At 45.9% G+C, this 18,455-nt stretch overlaps 5 non-coding genes and 2 pseudogenes across 5 annotated transcripts; all 7 read left to right on the top strand.

Annotated features, from left to right (window-relative positions):
• The first annotated feature begins 692 nt into the window (after positions 1-692).
• Positions 693-856, top strand: LOC135042940 (U1 spliceosomal RNA). Its single transcript, XR_010235993.1, has one exon. It is a non-coding gene; the product is annotated as a U1 spliceosomal RNA (small nuclear RNA).
• A 152-nt stretch (positions 857-1,008) lies between these two features.
• Positions 1,009-1,150, top strand: LOC135042950 (U1 spliceosomal RNA; annotated as a pseudogene).
• A 695-nt stretch (positions 1,151-1,845) lies between these two features.
• LOC135042947 (U1 spliceosomal RNA) lies at positions 1,846-2,009 on the top strand. Its single transcript, XR_010235999.1, has one exon. It is a non-coding gene; the product is annotated as a U1 spliceosomal RNA (small nuclear RNA).
• A 152-nt stretch (positions 2,010-2,161) lies between these two features.
• Positions 2,162-2,324, top strand: LOC135042954 (U1 spliceosomal RNA). Its single transcript, XR_010236006.1, has one exon. It is a non-coding gene; the product is annotated as a U1 spliceosomal RNA (small nuclear RNA).
• A 671-nt stretch (positions 2,325-2,995) lies between these two features.
• On the top strand, positions 2,996-3,159 carry LOC135042932 (U1 spliceosomal RNA). The gene has a single exon (XR_010235985.1). It is a non-coding gene; the product is annotated as a U1 spliceosomal RNA (small nuclear RNA).
• Positions 3,160-3,311: 152 nt separating this feature from the next.
• On the top strand, positions 3,312-3,453 carry LOC135042962 (U1 spliceosomal RNA; annotated as a pseudogene).
• A 692-nt stretch (positions 3,454-4,145) lies between these two features.
• LOC135042933 (U1 spliceosomal RNA) lies at positions 4,146-4,309 on the top strand. Its single transcript, XR_010235986.1, has one exon. It is a non-coding gene; the product is annotated as a U1 spliceosomal RNA (small nuclear RNA).
• The last annotated feature ends 14,146 nt before the right edge of the window (positions 4,310-18,455 follow it).

Genomic DNA, 18,455 nt, shown 5'->3' on the forward strand with positions numbered 1-18,455 from the left:
CGGCTCTCATATAATTCAGATCTCTTTGTCTCAGGTCTCTCTCCAGCCTAGTTTGCTGTCTGTTTCCACTTCTCTTTTCTTGAGCCGCTCCCTTCTATGCCCTTGCGCACTATCCTGACTTCTCCCGCCTGCTTAATTTGTGCCTTGCAACGCACAATGCAAACTACAGGTAGTGCTGCAGGGCCCACACCCTTTTACTTGCCTTACAGAGCAGCTCTGGAGCTGTTACAGTGCCCAGCTGCTGCAAGAAATCAGCTTGAATGCTTCAGGGGCTGGGGCATAGCCAACATGAGCCCCACACCGAAGGAGGGTGGAGGTGTTTAATGCGAACTAGGGGTCATCCAAGCGCCGCAAAAGGCCGCCATGCCCTGCATGCCCCTTTTCTCTTTTCATATGCAGACGAGGGTTGAAGCCAACTTTGACTCACTGCTTGGATGACATCACCATATGCAAATCCATCTGCTGCAGGCCTTCCCCCAGGAATGCTTGCACTAGTTGTTGCATTTGGTTTGTTGTTTGGGGGTGCTTCAGTATTAGGCAGCCTTCTGCCCTCCCATGTTCATCTGAAAATATGTGTTCTCCCTGCAGTTGTTGTCCCCAGATGAGAGTTCCCTTGTGCTGCCTCAGTTGAATCTCCTTTACTTGACAGAGATGTGCCTGAGCAGCGGCCCTCCCCAGCCCTATCCCAAATCATACTTATTTTGCATAGGAGATGCCATGGTCATGAAGATTGTTCTCCCAGGGTGAGGTTCATTCATTGCATTCTGGGTATGCTGACCCCTGTGATTTCCCCAATTGTGGGAAACTCGACTGCATTATTTGTGGTAGTGGGGGACTGTGTTTGTGCTTTCCTCTGGTCAGCTCTGGTAAAAGTCAGATTTCTTTGTCTCAGATATTCCTCTAGCCTTGTTCTTCTTTCGAGAGTTCCCTTGTGCTGCCTCAGTTGGATCTCCTTCACTTGACAGGGGGGTGCCCGAGCAGCGACCCTCCCCAGCTTTAGCCCAACTCCTACTTACCTGCCAGGTGAGATACTATGATCAGGAAGGTGCTTCTCCCAGGGCAAGGCTCACCCATTGCACTCTGGGTGTGCTGCCCCTACGATTTCCCCAAATGTGGAAAACTTGACTGCATAATTTGTGTTTCCCCTGGTCGGCTCTCATATAATTCAGATCTCTTTGTCTCAGGTCTCTCTCCAGCCTAGTTTGCTGTCTGTTTCCACTTCTTTTTTCTTGAGCCCCTCCCTTCAATACCCTTGTGCACTATAATGACTTCTCCTCCCGTCTGCTTACTTTGTGTCTTACAATGCACAATGCAAACTACAGGTAGTGCTGCAGGGCCCACACCCTTTTACTTGCCTTACAGAGAAGCTCTGGAGCTGTTACAGTGCCCAGCTGCTGCAAGAAATCAGCTTGAATGCTTCAGGGGCTGGGGCATGGCCAACATGAGCCCCACACCGAAGGAGGGTGGGGGTGTTTAATGCGAACTAGGGATCATCCAAGCGCCGCAAAAGGCCGCCATGCCCTGCATACCCCTTTTCTCTTTTCATATGCAGATGAGGGTTCCAGCCAATTTTGGCCCACTGCTTGGATGACATCACCGTATGCAAATCTGTCTTCTGCAGACCTTCCCCCAGGAATGCTTCTACTAGTTGTTGCTTTTGGTTTGTTGTTTGGGGGTGCTTCAGTATTAGGCAGCCTTCTGCCCTCCCATGTTCATCTGAAAATATGTGTTCTCCCTGCAGTTGTTGTCCCCAGATGAGAGTTCCCTTGTGCTGCCTCAATTGAATCTCCTTTACTTGACTGAGATGTGCCTGAGCAGCGGCCCTACCCAGCCCTATCCAAAAACATACTTATTTTGCATAGGAGATACCATGGTCATGAAGATTGCTCTCCCAGGGTGAGGTTCATTCATTGCATTCTGGGAATGCTGACCCCTGTGATTTCCCCAAATGTGGGGAACTCGACTGCATTATTTGTGGTAGTGGGGGACTGTGTTTGTTCTTTCCTCTGGTCAGCTCTGGTAAAAGTCAGATTTCTTTGTCTCAGATCTTCCTCTAGTATTGTTCTTCATTCGAGAGTTCCCTTGTGCTGCCTCAGTTGGATCTCCTTCACTTGACAGGGGGGTGCCCGAGCAGCAACCCTCCCCAGCTGTAGCCCATCTCCTACTTACCTGCCAGGTGAGATACTATGATCAGGAAGGTGCTTCTCCCAGGCCAAGGCTCACCCATTTCACTCTGGGTGTGCTGCTCCTGCGATTTCCCCAAATGTGGGAAACTTGACTGCATAATTTGTGTTTCCCCTGGTCGGCTCTCGTATAATTCAGATCTCTTTGTCTCAGGTCTCTCTCCAGACTAGTTTGCTGTCTGTTTCCACTTCTCTTTTCTTGAGCCGCTCCCTTCTATGCCCTTGCGCACTATCCTGACTTCTCCCGTCTGCTTAATTTGTGCCTTCCAACGCACAATGCGAACTACAGGTAGTGCTGCAGGGCCCACACCCTTTTACTCGCCTTACAGAGCAGCTCTGGAGCTGTTACAGTGCCCAGCTGCTGCAAGAAATCAGCTTGAATGCTTCAGGGGCTGGGGCATAGCCAACATGAGCCCCACACCGAAGGAGGGTGGAGATGTTTAATGCGAACTAGGGGTCATCCAAGCGCCGCAAAAGGCCGCCATGCCCTGCACGCCCCTTTTCTCTTTTCATATGCAGACGAGGGTTGAAGCCAACTTTGACACACTGCTTGGATGACATCACCATATGCAAATCCATCTGCTGCAGGCCTTCCCCCAGGAATGCTTGCACTAGTTGTTGCATTTGGTTTGTTGTTTGGGGGTGCATCAGTATTAGGCAGCCTTCTGCCCTCCCATGTTCATCTGAAAATATGTGTTCTCCCTGGAGTTGTTGTCCCCAGATGAGAGTTCCCTTGTGTTGCCTCAGTTGAATCTTCTTTACTTGACAGAGATGTGCCTGAGCAGCGGCCCTCCCCAGCCCTATCCCAAATCATACTTATTTTGCATAGGAGATACCATGGTCATGAAGATTGTTCTCCCAGGGTGAGGTTCATTCATTGCATTCTGGGTATGCTGACCCCTGTGATTTCCCCAAATGTGGGAAACTCGACTGCATTATTTGTGGTAGTGGGGGACTGTGTTTGTGCTTTCCTCTGGTCAGCTCTGGTAAAAGTCAGATTTCTTTGTCTCAGATTTTCCTCTAGCCTTGTTCTTCTTTCGAGAGTTCCCTTGTGCTGCCTCAGTTGGATCTCCTTCACTTGACAGGGGGGTGCCCGAGCAGCGACCCTCCCCAGCTCTAGCCCAACTCCTACTTAAATGCCAGGTGAGATACTATGATCATGAAGTTGCTTCTCCCAGGGCAAGGCTCACCCATTGCACTCTGGGTGTGCTGCTCCTGCGATTTCCCCAAATGTCTGAAACTTGACTGCATAATTTGTGTTTCCCCTGGTCGGCTCTCGTATAATTGAGATCTCTTTGTCTCAGGTCTCTCTCCAGCCTAGTTTGCTGTCTGTTTCCACTTCTCTTTTCTTGAGCCGCTCCCTTCTATGCCCTTGCGCACTATCCTGACTTCTCCCGTATGCTTAATTTGTGCCTTGCAACGCACAATGCGAACTACAGGTAGTGCTGCAGGGCCCACACCCTTTTACTTGCCTTACAGAGCAGCTCTGGAGCTGTTACAGTGCCCAGCTGCTGCAAGAAATCAGCTTGAATGCTTCAGGGGCTGGGGCATAGCCAACATGAGCCCCACACTGAAGGAGGGTGGGGGTGTTTAATGCGAACTAGGGGTCATCCAAGCGCCGCAAAAGGCCGCCATGCCCTGCATACCCCTTTTCTCTTTTCATATGCAGACGAGGGTTCCAGCCAACTTTGGCCCACTGCTTGGATGACATCACCGTATGCAAATCCGTCTTCTGCAGACCTTCCCCCAGGAATGCTTGCACTAGTTGTTGCATTTGGTTTGTTGTTTGGGGGTGCTTCAGTATTAGGCAGCCTTCTGCCCTCCCATGTTCATCTGAAAATATGTGTTTTCCCTGCAGTTGTTGTCCCCAGATGAGAGTTCCCTTGTGCTGCCTCAGTTGAATCTCCTTTACTTGACAGAGAAGTGCCTGAGCAGCGGCCCTCCCCAGCCCTATCTCAAATCATACTTATTTTGCACAGGAGATACCATGGTCATGAAGATTGTTCTCCCAGGGTGAGGTTCATTCATTGCATTCTGGGTATGCTGACCCCTGTGATTTCCCCAAATGTGGGAAACTCGACTGCATTATTTGTGGTAGTGGGGGACTGTGTTTGTGCTTTCCTCTGGTCAGCTCTGGTAAAAGTCAGATTTCTTTGTCTCAGATCTTCCTCTAGCCTTGTTCTTCTTTCAAGAGTTCCTTTGTGCTGCCTCAGTTGGATCTCCTTCACTTGACAGGGGGGTGCCCGAGCAGCGACCTTCCCCAGCTCTAGCCCAACTCATACTTACCTGCCAGGTGAGATACTATTAAGTGGATTTTTGAAAGAAAACAATACTGTCAATATACTATTAAAACAAATTAAAATGGTAAAAGTTATTGTACTTTAAGTAAAAATAAAAGAGCTAAAATATCAATCCCAGTTTTGGATTACTTTAATTAACAAAAAAAAAGCATATAGCAGAGGATAGTTTCAATCTGCCTACCTCTGGGTTATAGGCCCAGCATGCTTCCATTGCAGTACTCTGCTGCACATGTAAGTGCAAGAGATCCTGAAGCACTCACTCATCATGGGAAAGTACCAATGTGTTTCTTCATTGGTTGATTTAAGAAAATTCTTACAAAAACTCTCCAGATTATTGACTTTTGAAAGTTTTTCTAGGAAACGTTCTAGATGAATGCTTATTAGCCTTTGTCAGTATGTACATTTTGCAAAGTGTCTCCGTGGCGCAATCGGTTAGTGTGTTCGGCTATTAACCAAAAGGTTGGTGGTTCATTCCCAAGCAGGGACGTAATTGACCTTGTTATCAGATTTTGGTGATCTTTAAGTAGACAAGTCAAAATTTCAAACCCCCTCTTATGGTGTAGGGTACCTGGCCTTCTCTGATGTAATCAGAGTTAGATTTGATTAAGTGATTTTATAAAAAAACAGATAGGAAGTACAATTTAGCAGTGGGTTGCAGAGAAAAAGAAAAATGCTGGCAGAAAAATCCAATTGAGTGATTAAACAGCTCTTCATTTTCTGGCTTTATTTTTATGCTAACAAATTTGTTCTCTGAAAAGGGTCCACAAAGCCAAGTCTCTGATTAACACCTTTGTAGGGATGGTTTTTCACCTATTACTAAATTAAACTTGCTTCATTGGAAAGGCAGCAAGATGCATCCTCATTTCAATGTCTACTGAAATAATACGGGTTGACACAAGGAAACATTAACGCCACTGCATCCTTGCTGCTTTCTCATGTGGAAGTCTGTTTAATGTGAAAACAAGGTGATATCTAATTAGCACACAGGTAAGGAATTAAGAAAATATTTAAGGGTGAAGATGTTTCTCACAAAATCGTTGCCCCAATGCATCATTGAAATTCAAGCTGGAAAGATGATTTTAATATATCACTTGTACATGTTGTATTGCTCTTCTGGTGACAATGTAGTTTGTTTTTGTCAATTACCATTTTAATAATAGGGTAAAGAAAATTAAGTGGATTTTTGAAAGAAAACAATACTGTCAATATACTATTAAAACAAATTAAAATGGTAAAAGTTATTGTACTTTAAGTAAAAATAAAAGAGCTAAAATATCAATCCCAGTTTTGGATTACTTTAATTAAAAAAAAAATGCATATAGCACAGGATAGTTGCAATCTGCCTACCTCTGGGTTATGGGCCCAGCATGCTTCCATTGCAGTACTCTGCTGCACATGTAAGTGCAAGAGATCCTGAAGCACTCACTCATCATGGGAAAGTACCAAGGTGTTTCTTCGTTGGTTGATCTAAGAAACATCTTACAAAAACTCTCCAGATTATTGACTTTTTAAAGTTTTTCTAGGAAACGTTCTAGATGAATGCTTATTAGCCTTTGTCAGTATGCACTTTTGCAAAGTGTCTCTGTGGCGCAATCAGTTCGTGTGTTTGGCTACTAACCAAAAGGTTGGTGGTTCAATCCCACCCAGGGACGTAATTGACCTTGTTATCAGGTTTTGGTGATCTTTAAGTAGACAAGTCAAAATTTCAACCTCCCTCTTATGATGTAGGTTACCTGTCCTTCTCTGATGTAATCAGAGTTAGATTTGATTAAGTGATTTTATAAAAAACAGCTAGGAAGCACAATTTAGCAGTGGGTTGCAGAAAAAAAAAATATGCTGGCAGAAAAATCCAATTGAGTGATTAAACAGCTCTTCATTTTCTGGCTTTATTTTTATGCTAACAAATTTGTTCTCTGAAAAGTGTCCACAAAGCCAAGTCTCTGATTAACACCTTTGTAGGGATGGTTTTTCACCTATTACTAAATTAAACTTGCTTCATTGGAAAGGCAGCAAGATGCATCCTCATTTCAATGTCTACTGAAATAATACGGGTTGACACCAGGAAACATTAACGCCACTGCATCCTTGCTGCTTTCTCATGTGGAAGTCTGTTTAATGTGAAAACAAGGTGATATCTAATTAGCACACAGGTAAGGAATTAAGAAAATCTTTATTTAAGGGTGAAGATGTTTCTCACAAAATCGTTGCCCCAATGCATCATTGAAATTCAAGCTGGAAAGATGATTTTAATATATCACTTGTACATTTTGTATTGCTCTTCTGGTGACAATGTAGTTTGTTTTTGTCAATTACCATTTTAATAATAGGGTAAAGAAAATTAAGTGGATTTTTGAAAGAAAACAATACTGTCAATATACTATTAAAACAAATTAAAATGGTAAAAGTTATTGTACTTTAAGTAAAAATAAAAGAGCTAAAATATCAATCCCAGTTTTGGATTACTTTAAATAACAAAAAAAAATGCATATAGCAGAGGATAGTTTCAATCTGCCTACCTCTGGGTTATGGGCCCAGCATGCTTCCATTGCAGTACTCTGCTGCACATGTAAGTGCAAGAGATCCTGAAGCACTCACTCATCATGGGAAAGTACCAATGTGTTTCTTCGTTGGTTGATTTAAGAAAATTCTTACAAAAACTCTCCAGATTATTGACTTTTTAAAGTTTTTCTAGGAAACGTTTTAGATGAATGCTTATTAGCCTTTGTCAGTACGTACTTTTTGCAAAGTGTCTCTGTGGCGCAATTGGTTAGTGTGTTCGGCTATTAACCAAAAGGTTGGTGGTTCAATCCCACCCAGGGACGTAATTGACCTTGTTATCAGATTTTGGTGATCTTTAAGTAGACAAGTCAAAGTTTCAAACCCCCTCTTATGGTGTAGGGTACCTGGCCTTCTCTGATGTAATCAGAGTTAGATTTGATTAAGTGATTTTATAAAAAAACAGATAGGAAGTACAATTTAGCAGTGGGTTGCAGAGAAAAAGAAAAATGCTGGCAGAAAAATCCAATTGAGTGATTAAACAGCTCTTCATTTTCTGGCTTTATTTTTATGCTAACAAATTTGTTCTCTGAAAAGTGTCCACAAAGCCAAGTCTCTGATTAACACCTTTGTAGGGATGGTTTTTCACCTATTACTAAATTAAACTTGCTTAATTGGAAAGGCAGCAAGATGCATCCTCATTTCAATGTCTACTGAAATAATACAGGTTGACACCAGGAAACATTAACGCCACTGCATCCTTGCTGCTTTCTCATGTGGAAGTCTGTTTAATGTGAAAACAAGGTGATATCTAATTAGCACACAGGTAAGGAATTAAGAAAATATTTAAGGGTGAAGATGTTTCTCACAAAATCGTTGCCCCAATGCATCATTGAAATTCAAGCTGGAAAGATGATTTTAATATATCACTTGTATATTTTGTATTGCTCTTCTGGTGACAATGTAGTTTGTTTTTGTCAATTACCATTTTAATAATAGGGTAAAGAAAATGAAGTGGATTTTTGAAAGAAAACAATACTGTCAATATACTATTAAAACAAATTAAAATGGTAAAAGTTATTGTACTTTAAGTAAAAATAAAAGAGACAAAATATCAATCCCAGTTTTGGATTACTTTAATTAACAAAAAAAAAATGCATATAGCAGAGGATAGTTTCAATCTGCATACCTCTGGGTTATGGGCCCAGCATGCTTCCATTGCAGTACTCTGCGGCACATGTAAGTGCAAGAGATCCTGAAGCACTCACTCATCATGGGAAAGTACCAATGTGTTTCTTCGTTGGTTGATGGAAGAAACATCTTACAAAAACTCTCCAGATTATTGACTTTTTAAAGTTTTTCTAGGAAACATTTTAGATGAATGCTTATTAGCCTTTGTCAGTATGGACTTTTGCAAAGTGTCTCTGTGGCGCAATCAGTTAGTATGTACGGCTATTAACCATAAGGTTGGTGGTTCAATCCCACCCAGGGACCTAATTGACCTTGTTATCAGATTTTGGTGATCTTTAAGTAGACAAGTCAAAATTTCAAACCCCCTGTTATGGTGTAGGGTACCTGGCCTTCTCTGATGTAATCAGAGTTAGATTTGATTCAGTGATTTTATAAAAACAGCTAGGAAGCACAATTTAGCAGTGGGTTGCAGAGAAAAAAAATATGCTGGCAGAAAAATCCAATTGAGTGATTAAACAGCTCTTCATTTTCTGGCTTTATTTTTATGCTAACAAATTTGTTCTCTGAAAAGTGTCCACAAAGCCAAGTCTCTGATTAACACCTTTGTAAGGATGGTTTTTCACCTATTACTAAATTAAACTTGCTTCATTGGAAAGGCAGCAAGATGCATCCTCATTTCAATGGTAAGTCAACCTTCTTGCCCTATGTTCCCTCTCAACGGATGAAGACGCATCAATATCTACCGCAGTCATTTTGGCCCAATAGATATGCAAGAAGTTAAGATTCCCCTTTCTTTGCAGGTAGAGGAAGGAAAAGGAAGAGGTCTGTAGCCTCTTCAAGATCGCAGGACCAGAGATTGTCCTCTGCTTCTGCCAAATCCACTGCATGACACTGGGGCTTTCTTGCAGGAGCCCACACCAGTGGGGGCACGTCTAAAACTCTTCAGTCAGTTCTGGATTCATTCGGACCTGGACTCGTGGGTTTTACAAATAGTGTCCCAAGGGTACAAACTGGGGTTTCAAGACGTTCCCCCTCACGGATTGTTCAAATTGGCCTTAGTCAGCAGGGAGAAGGTTTTTATTCAAGCCTCTTCGTGGTCCCGAAGCCGGACGGCTCAGTCAGACCAATCTTAAATCTGAAATCCCTCAATTTCTTCCTAAAGAAATTCAATTTCAAGATGGAATTTCTCAGGGCAGTGATCTCCAGTCCGGAGGACGGAGATTTCATGGTTTTGGTAGACATAAAGGATGCCTACTTACATGTTCCCATTTATCCACTGCCTCAAGCTACCTAAGGTTTGCAATTCAGGATTGTCATTACCAATTTCAGACATTGCCGTTTGGTCTGTCCACGGCTCCGAGGATTTTCACCAGGGTGATGGCGGAAATTATGGTTCTCCTTCGCAAGCAAGGAGTCACAATTATCCCGTACTTGGATGATCTCCTGATAAAGGCGAGATCCAGGGACCAGTTGGTGCAAAACATTGCACTCTCCCTGACAGTTCTTCAACAACATGGTTGGCTCCTAAACTTGCCAAAATCGCAGTTGGTCCCAATGACGCGGTTGTTGTTTTTGGGAGTCATACTGTTAGGCGCCGGGGTCCGCTTGATGGTCTGCGCGGCCCGGCGCCTAGCAACTAGAGACGCCGTGCACGTACAGCCACCGGCTCCCTAGCAACGCTAGACGCCGGGCGTGCTGAGCCGCACAGACCCTAGCAACGGGGACGCCACTGGCGGACCGCGTTCCCCGTTGCTAGGCTTTAGGAAATTAAGATATTCACCTGCTCTCTGGCCGTGCAGCAAGGCAGCTGCACGGCATTTATTCTAATCAGCCTTTAGCAGCTGATTGGAGGACTGCTTGTTAAGTACACTCCCAGGGCTTCTCACAGACGCCGGTAATAGCTTCCTGCATGCTGCCTTTGTTTGCTGAGAGTCTGTTTCCAGTCCTGCTGTATCCGGTCATTCCAGTCCGCAGAAGTCCGGTATTCGGGAGTTGTCATCTCATCCCAAGAGGTCGTTTGGTTCCCTGGAGTCCTGACTGATCACCGTTTTATATCCAGTGGTGTTCGTGAGTTGCGGCTCTGCCGTGTGTTGCGGCTCAGCCGCTTTACCTTTTATATTTTGTGTTTGGAGCATTTGCGGAGGGTTCCGCTTCCACAAGTCCTCTCTGGTACTTGGCGGTGCCGGTTAGGAGAATTGGACAAGTGGATATTTTGGTTGTCCTTTTTCCTGGCGGTTTCTCCGCACATATTATAGTTTTGAGTTTGCTTAGCCCCTGGCCTGGTTGTTTAGTTAGAGGGCCTCTTGTTATCACCCTGTCTCGGGTTTCCCTTTGTCTCTCATTAAGACCGGGGGGCATCGAAGTTGGGCAGACATAATCCGCCCTTCAAACGCGGCTGCCAAGGGCTCAAGAAACCATAGTCTCGCAGGGGATTTCTGACAACACGGGTGAGACAACAGAGTTAGGGCGCCAGGGGCTATTTTCCTGTCCTGCTCCCTTCCCCAGCATTCCGTTCCAGTGCTCCAGTCCTTGCCATAAGATCTTCTCTGACCAGAGTGCTGGAATCATAACATTATTACCGGCCATACCAAAACTTAAAATTAAACGGGGTTTAATTTTTTCTCATTCAGTTTTGTGAGAGTTTATCGGCCTCATGAATCCAACAGGTTTAGGGCCAAATCCTGGTCAGCTCTTAGTCAGCCAGATTCAAGAACTTACTCAGATGGTTCAGGATCTTTCTCTTCGGGTGAAGTCGCAGGAAGATCTTTTGCGAGCTTCCCCAAGGGTAGTCCCTGAACCAAAGATGCATTTGCCTGACCGTTTTTCTGGTGATAGAAAAGAGTTTTTTAATTTTAAAGAATCCTGTAAACTTTATTTTCGTTTAAGACCGACTTCCTCGGGTACTGAATCTCAGCGGGTCGGGTTTATTATTTCTTTGCTCCAGGGGGATCCTCAGACCTGGGCATTTGGTTTAAGAGCAGAGGATCCGGCATTGTTGTCAGTTGACGCTTTTTTTGAGTCTTTAGGGCTCTTGTATGATGACCCTGATAGAGAGGCGTCCGCTGAAAGTCAGTTGCGCGCTCTCAGACAGGGTAGAAATCCTGCAGAGGTTTATTGTACGGAGTTTCGCCGTTGGTCGAACGACTGTGGCTGGAATGACCCAGCCCTGCGCAGTCAGTTTCGCCTCGGCTTATCAGAGTCTATAAAAGACAGTCTCCTTCAGTACCCCGCTCCTGAGACTCTCGATAAACTCATGGAGCTTTCTATTAAGATTGATCGTCGTCTCAGAGAGCGGAGGGCTGAAAAAGGAGCACCTGTAAGGTCAAGTCCGTGTGTATATTCCATTCCTGAAGACGTAGAGGAGACCATGCAGATGGATCTCTCCCGGCTGTCTCCTGCAGAAAGAGCCAGAAGGCAAAATTCTGGTCTTTGTCTGTACTGTGGGGGTAAGGGACATTTTGCTCGTAATTGTCCGAACAAGTCGGGAAACGCTTTGACCAGGTGAATTGTGAGGGGGTTCACCTAAGGTCTGCAGCTTATCTCCTCGAATAACTCCCTTTTAGTCCCAGTTAAAGTTTCCTTTGGCAGCCTCAGTTCTTCGGTGTCGGCTTTTGTCGACAGTGGAGCTGCAGGAAACTTTATGGATTTAACTTGGGCTAAGGCCTTAGGCATTCCTCAGTTACCTTTGGGTAGGTGTGTCACCATGCATGGCTTAGATGGGAGTCCGCTGTCTAATGGGATTATTTCTCTCCGTACACCCCCTGTACTACTTACAGTAGGAGCTCTACATTCCGAGAAAATCGAGTTCTTTCTTACACATTGCCCAGCAGTTCCAGTTGTTCTGGGTCACCCTTGGCTGGCCTTTCATAATCCCACCATTGATTGGCGGTCGGGGGAGATTTCACATTGGGGTACTTTTTGTGATAAGGAATGTATCACGTTTCCAGTCAGAGTAGCAGCTATCATTCCAGAACTCATTCCGGTGGAATACCAGGAGTTTGCTGATGTTTTCTCCAAAGGCAATGCGGACATTCTGCCTCCCCATCGGCCTTATGATTGTGCTATTGAGTTAATTCCTGGTGCCGCATTGCCAAAGGGAAGATTATATGCATTATCCGGGCCAGAAACTGCGGCTATGAATGATTATGTAAAGGAGAGCCTTGAGAAAGGATTTATTAGACCATCAAAATCTCCTTTAAGTGCAGGCTTCTTCTTTGTGGAGAAAAAGGATGGCTCGCTTAGACCTTGCATTGATTTTAGAGCCCTGAATAAGATCTCAGTTAAAAACACCTATCCTTTGCCGTTGATTTCTGTACTCTTTGATCAGTTACGTTCTGCTGTGATTTTTTCTAAAATTGACCTTAGAGGAGCGTACAACCTCATCCGAATTAAATCTGGAGATGAGTGGAAAACGTCCTTCAGTACTCAGTCGGGTCACTACGAATACCTGGTGATGCCGTTCGGCCTGTCCAATGCTCCGGCAGTTTTTCAAGACCTCATTAACGATGTGCTCCGTGACTTCCTAGGGAAATTCGTGGTCGTTTACTTAGACGACATCCTGATTTTTTCTAAATCAATGGAACAACATGTTACCCAGGTGCGTCTGGTTCTTCAAAAGTTATGTGAGAATCATTTATATGCCAAGCTGGAGAAGTTTGAGTTTCATGTCACGGAAGTATCTTTTTTAGGGTACATAATTTCCCCTCAGGGATTTTCCATGGAACCAAAGAAACTCCAGGCCATCCTTAGTTGGGCGCAACCCACCAATTTAAAAGCTATTAAGCGTTTTTTAGGGTTTGCGAATTATTATAGGAGGTTCATTCATTCTTTTTCTGACCTGGTTGCTCCCATTGTAGCTCTGACAAAGAAAGGAGCGGATCCTACCAACTGGTCGCGTGAAGCTGAGTTGTCCTTCCGGGCCTTGAAACAAGCCTTTGTCTCGGCTCCAGTCCTTAGACATCCTAATCCGGAATTGCCCTTTGTGGTGGAGGTTGATGCCTCGGAGGTTGGAGTGGGGGCTATCCTTTCTCAAAAGGATCCGGAGTCTCTGGAGTTACATCCTTGTGCCTTTATGTCCAGGAAATTCTCCTCCGCTGAATCCAACTATGACGTTGGTAATCGGGAGTTACTGGCGGTAAAATGGGCTTTCGAGGAGTGGAGGCATTGGCTGGAGGGAGCAAAACATACTATTTCGGTATTGACTGACCATAAGAACCTGCAATACATTGAATCGGCTAAGCGGCTTAATGCCCGGCAGGCACATTGGGCATTATTTTTTACGCGTTTCAAATTTATAATCACTTTCAGGCCTGGTTCCAAGAATACTAAGGCTGATGCCCTGTCACATAGCTTTCTTCCGGTTCACAATAACAATCCTGTTACCCCCATACTTCCATCTTCGGTCATCTGGGCGGGCCTCACACAAGATTTATTTACCCAGTTAAAACAGCTTCAACACCAAGCTCCTAGAATTACTCCTGCTGGTCGTCTTTACGTCCCTGAGTTTTTGAGAGTTACTGTTTTAACGGAATTCCATGATAACAAAGTTTCAGGGCATCCAGGAGTCTCTAAGACATTGGAGTTAGTCTCTCGCTCAGTATGGTGGCCTGGTCTTTCTAAAGACGTCAAGGAATTTGTTTATTCATGTCAGGTTTGTGCACAGCATAAGGTTCCCCGTTCCTTGCCCATCGGGCAACTTATGCCCTTAAATGTTCCTCTCAGGCCGTGGTCTCATATTTCCATGGATTTTGTGGTTGACCTTCCCCTTTCAGCCGGATTCCGAGTCATATGGGTGGTAGTGGACCGTTTTAGTAAAATGGCTCATTTTATTGCTCTTCCCCGATTGCCTTCTGCCCAAGGGTTGGCAGTTTTGTTTCTCCGCCATGTATTCAGGCTTCATGGGTTGCCTACTGATATTGTTTCTGATCGGGGTCCACAATTCATCGCACAATTCTGGAAATGTTTTTGTGCCTCATTGAAGATGAAATTGTCGTTAACATCCGGTTACCACCCACAATCCAACGGGCAAACCGAACGAGTTAACCAATCATTGAAACAATATTTGCGCTTGTATTTAGCCAAACTCCAGAATGATTGGTCCGAGTTTCTTCCGTTGGCTGAATTTGCTTACAATAATTCTTGTCATTCCTCCACTAAAGAGTCTCCATTCTTTTCAGTTTTTGGTTTTCACCCCAGAGCTAATTCTTTTTTTCATCATTCCTCAGTCTCCTCGCTTACCTTAACCTCCCATCTCAGAGCCATTTGGAAAAAGGTGCACCTTGCTCTCAGAAAAGCGGCCTTTCGAGAGAAGAAATTTTCTGACAGGCTCCGACGTCCTTGCACTTTTAAGGTGGGAGATAGGGTGTGGTTGTCGACTCGCAACATCAGGCTTCGACAATCCTCAGCTAGACTGGGACCCAAATTTATTGGGCCATTTCTTATTATTAAAAGAGTCAACCCAGTTGCCTTTCGGTTACGTTTACCAAGATCTCTCAGGATTGGAAATACGTTTCATTGTTCCCTGTTGAAACAATACGTTTCTTCCAGTAGATTTCCTCGGAAGATCTCTCAGGGTAGATCTCCAGTGGATGTACAGGGACAACAGGAGTTCTTGGTAGAGAAGGTTCTCGATTCCAAATTGTCCCGGGATCGGCTGTATTTTCTGGTTCACTGGAAAGGCTATGGTCCGGAGGAAAGGTCTTGGGTCCTGGATAAGGATCTTCATGCCCCGAGGCTCAAGAGGGCATTTTTTCGGGAATTTCCTCAGAAACCTGGCTTTAGGGGTTCCTTGACCCCTCCTCAAGGGGGGGGTACTGTTAGGCGCCGGGGTCCGCTTGATGGTCTGCGCGGCCCGGCGCCTAGCAACTAGAGATGCCGTGCACGTACAGCCGCCGGCTCCCTAGCAACGCTAGACGCCGGGCGCGCTGAGCCGCACGGACCCTAGCAACGGGGACGCCACTGGCGGACCGCGTTCCCCGTTGCTAGGCTTTAGGAAATTAAGATATTCACCTGCTCTCTGGCCGTGCAGCAAGGCAGCTGCACGGCATTTATTCTAATCAGCCATTAGCAGCTGATTGGAGGACTCCTTGTTAAATACACTCCCAGGGCTTCTCACAGACGCCGGTAATAGCTTCCTGCATGCTGCCTTTGTTTGCTGAGAGTCTGTTTCCAGTCCTGCTGTATCCGGTCATTCCAGTCCGCAGACGTATTCGGGAGTTGTCATCTCATCCCAAGAGGTCGTTTGGTTCCCTGGAGTCCTGACTGATCACCGTTTTATATCCAGTGGTGTTCGTGAGTTGCGGCTCTGCCGTGTGTTGCGGCTCAGCCGCTTTACCTTTTATATTTTGTGTTTGGAGCATTTGCGGAGGGTTCCGCTTCCACAAGTCCTCTCTGGTACTCGGCGGTGCCGGGTAGGAGAATTGGACAAGTGGATATTTTGGTTGTCCTTTTTCCTGGCGGTTTCTCCGCACATATTATAGTTTTGAGTTTGCTTAGCCCCTGGCCTGGTTGTTTAGTTAGAGGGCCTCTTGTTATAACCCTGTCTCGGGTTTCCCTTTGTCTCTCATTAAGACCGGGGGGCATCGAAGTTGGGCAGACATAATCCGCCCTTCAAACGCGGCTGCCAAGGGCTCAAGAAACCATAGTCTCGCAGGGGATTTCTGACAACACGGGTGAGACAACAGAGTTAGGGCGCCAGGGGCTATTTTCCTGTCCTGCTCCCTTCCCCAGCATTCCGTTCCAGTGCTCCGGTCCTTGCCATAAGATCTTCTCTGACCAGAGTGCTGGAATCATAACACATACTGGACACAGAAGAGGTTTTCTTCCAGTGGAAAGGCTATGGAGATCCAGAGTCTGGTCAAACAAATTCTGAAACCAGCAAGAGTGTTAATCCATCAATGCATTCAGTTGCTGGGGAAGATGGTTGTGGCCTACGAGGCCATTCAGTTTGGCAGGTTCCATGCCAGAGTGTTCCAGTGGGACCTGTTGGACAATTGGTCCGGATCCCACCTACACATGCACCGGAGGATAATCCTGTCTTCCAAGACCAGAATCTCACTCCATTGGTGGCTGCACAGTTCTCACCTCCTAGAGGGGCGATGGTTCGGGATCCAGGACTGGATCCTAGGGACCACAGATGCAACCCTCCGAGGCTGGGGAGCAGTCACACAGGGGGAAAACGTCCAAGGAAGATGGTCAAGTCAGGAAAGTTGTCTCCACATAAATGTTCTGGAGTTAAGGGCCATTTAATAACTGCAGACACAGTACACACTGGGACGGGTGCCCAGCATCCTCAACAGACTAAGAGAAAAGGATTTACCGGTAGGTATTAAAATCCTAGTTTCTCTAACGTCCTAGAGGATGCTGGGGACTCCGTAAGGACCATGGGGATAGACGGGCTCCACAGAGTTCATGATCTTCACTGAGGTAGCGCACAGCACTGCAGCTGTGCGCCATTGCTCCCATACACCTCACATACTCCGGTCACTGTAAGGGTGCAGGGCGCAAGGGGGGGCGCCCTAGGCAGCAATATAAACCTCTTTTTGGCAAAAATATAACATATATACAGCTGGGCACTGTATATATGTATGAGCCCCCACCAATTTTACAGTTTAAGCGGGACAGAAGCCCGCCGCCGAGGGGGCGGGGCTTCTCCCTCAGCACTCACCAGCGCCATTTTTTCTCCACAGCACCGCTGAGAGGAAGCTCCCCGGACTCTCCCCTGCTTATACCACGGTAGAGAAGAGGGTTGAAAAGAGAGGGGGGGGCACATAATTCGGCGCAAATTACATACAGCAGCGCTACTGGACAAACATTAAGTTACTGTGTTATTCCTGGGTTATATAGCGCTGGGGAGTGTGCTGGCATACTCTCTCTCTGTCTCTCCAAAGGGCCTTGTGAGGAAACTGTCTTCAGAAAAAGTATTCCCTGTGTGTGTGGTGTGTCTGTACACGTGTGTCGACATGTCTGAGGAAGAAGGCTATATTAGAGAGGAGCGGGAGCAAATGAATGTGGTGTCTCCGCTGACACCTGATTGGATGGATATGTGGAATGTTTTAAATGCTAGTGTAAACTCATTGTACAAAAGATTAGACAAGGCTGAAGCTTTGGGACAGTCAGGGACTCAACCCATGCCTGATCCTATGTTGCAGGGACTGTCAGGGTCTCATAAGCGCCCACTATCCCAGATTGTTGACACAGATACCGACACGGATTCTGACTCCTGTGTCGATTACGATGATGCAAAGTTACAGCCAAAATTGGCAAAATCCATTCGATATATGATTATGGCAATAAAAGATGTTTTGCACATCACAGAGGAACCCCCTGTCCCTGACAAGAGGGTACATATGTACAAGGGAAAGAAGCCTGAGGTAACCTTTGAGGGGGTCACACGAGCTGAACGAGTTATGTGAAAAAGCTTGGGAATCTCCAGATAAAAGACTGCAGATTTCCAAAAGGATTCTTATGGCGTATCCTTTTCCATCAACGGATAGGTTACGATGGAAATCCTCCCGTAGGATGGACAAAGCATTAACACGCACAGCTACAGTTGGAAAATCTAATTTTTTACCTTATGTTCCCTCACAGCATAAGAAAGCTCCGCATTATCAAATGCAGTCCTTTCGGTCACAAAGAAACAAGAAAGTGCGAGGTGCGTCCTTTCTTGCCAGAGGTAGGGGCAGAGGAATAAAGCTGCACAACACAGCTAGTTCCCAGGAACAGAAGTCCTCCCCGGCCTCTACAAAATCTACCTCATGACGCTGGGGCTCCACTGGCAGAGTCCGGCCCATGTGATGTCATGCAGCTGCTCTGACCACGCCTCCTGTTTCTCCGTTGCCGACCCCATTTTGAAACCGTGCCCCCGCACCGCTCCATCTCCGACTTGGAAATGGAGTGTTGTTGACCCCCCTTCACCGATTCACAGGCAGAGGTGATCGCATTATCTGCGGGGTGCCGCAGAAAATGCAGGCGGATGCGGATGCTCTTAGCAGTTTTTGCAGTTGGATTGCGATCCAACCTGAATCAGGCCCCATTACCTATCACAATGCACTGCGGGTAGTACAAAATGGGGTTAATATAGGAGAAAAACCCCCAGAGCTGTGCTCCTTAACTGTTCCTGGTGGCTAGTGGAGCGGCTGCCCAGTAATCAGTGTCCACGCCAGTGCGCACGCGGCCCGCCCCCATCAGCGGCCTCGTGATCCCGGAGGGCGGTGTGTGTGTGACTGACCTTAGGAAGAAACCGGAGCCTCCGCTGCAGTGACCCAGCAACCGGGGCACGGGAGTA

The sequence above is a fragment of the Pseudophryne corroboree genome, unplaced genomic scaffold (genome assembly GCF_028390025.1).
Source record: "Pseudophryne corroboree isolate aPseCor3 unplaced genomic scaffold, aPseCor3.hap2 scaffold_843, whole genome shotgun sequence".
NCBI classification, from domain to species: Eukaryota; Metazoa; Chordata; class Amphibia; order Anura; family Myobatrachidae; genus Pseudophryne; species Pseudophryne corroboree.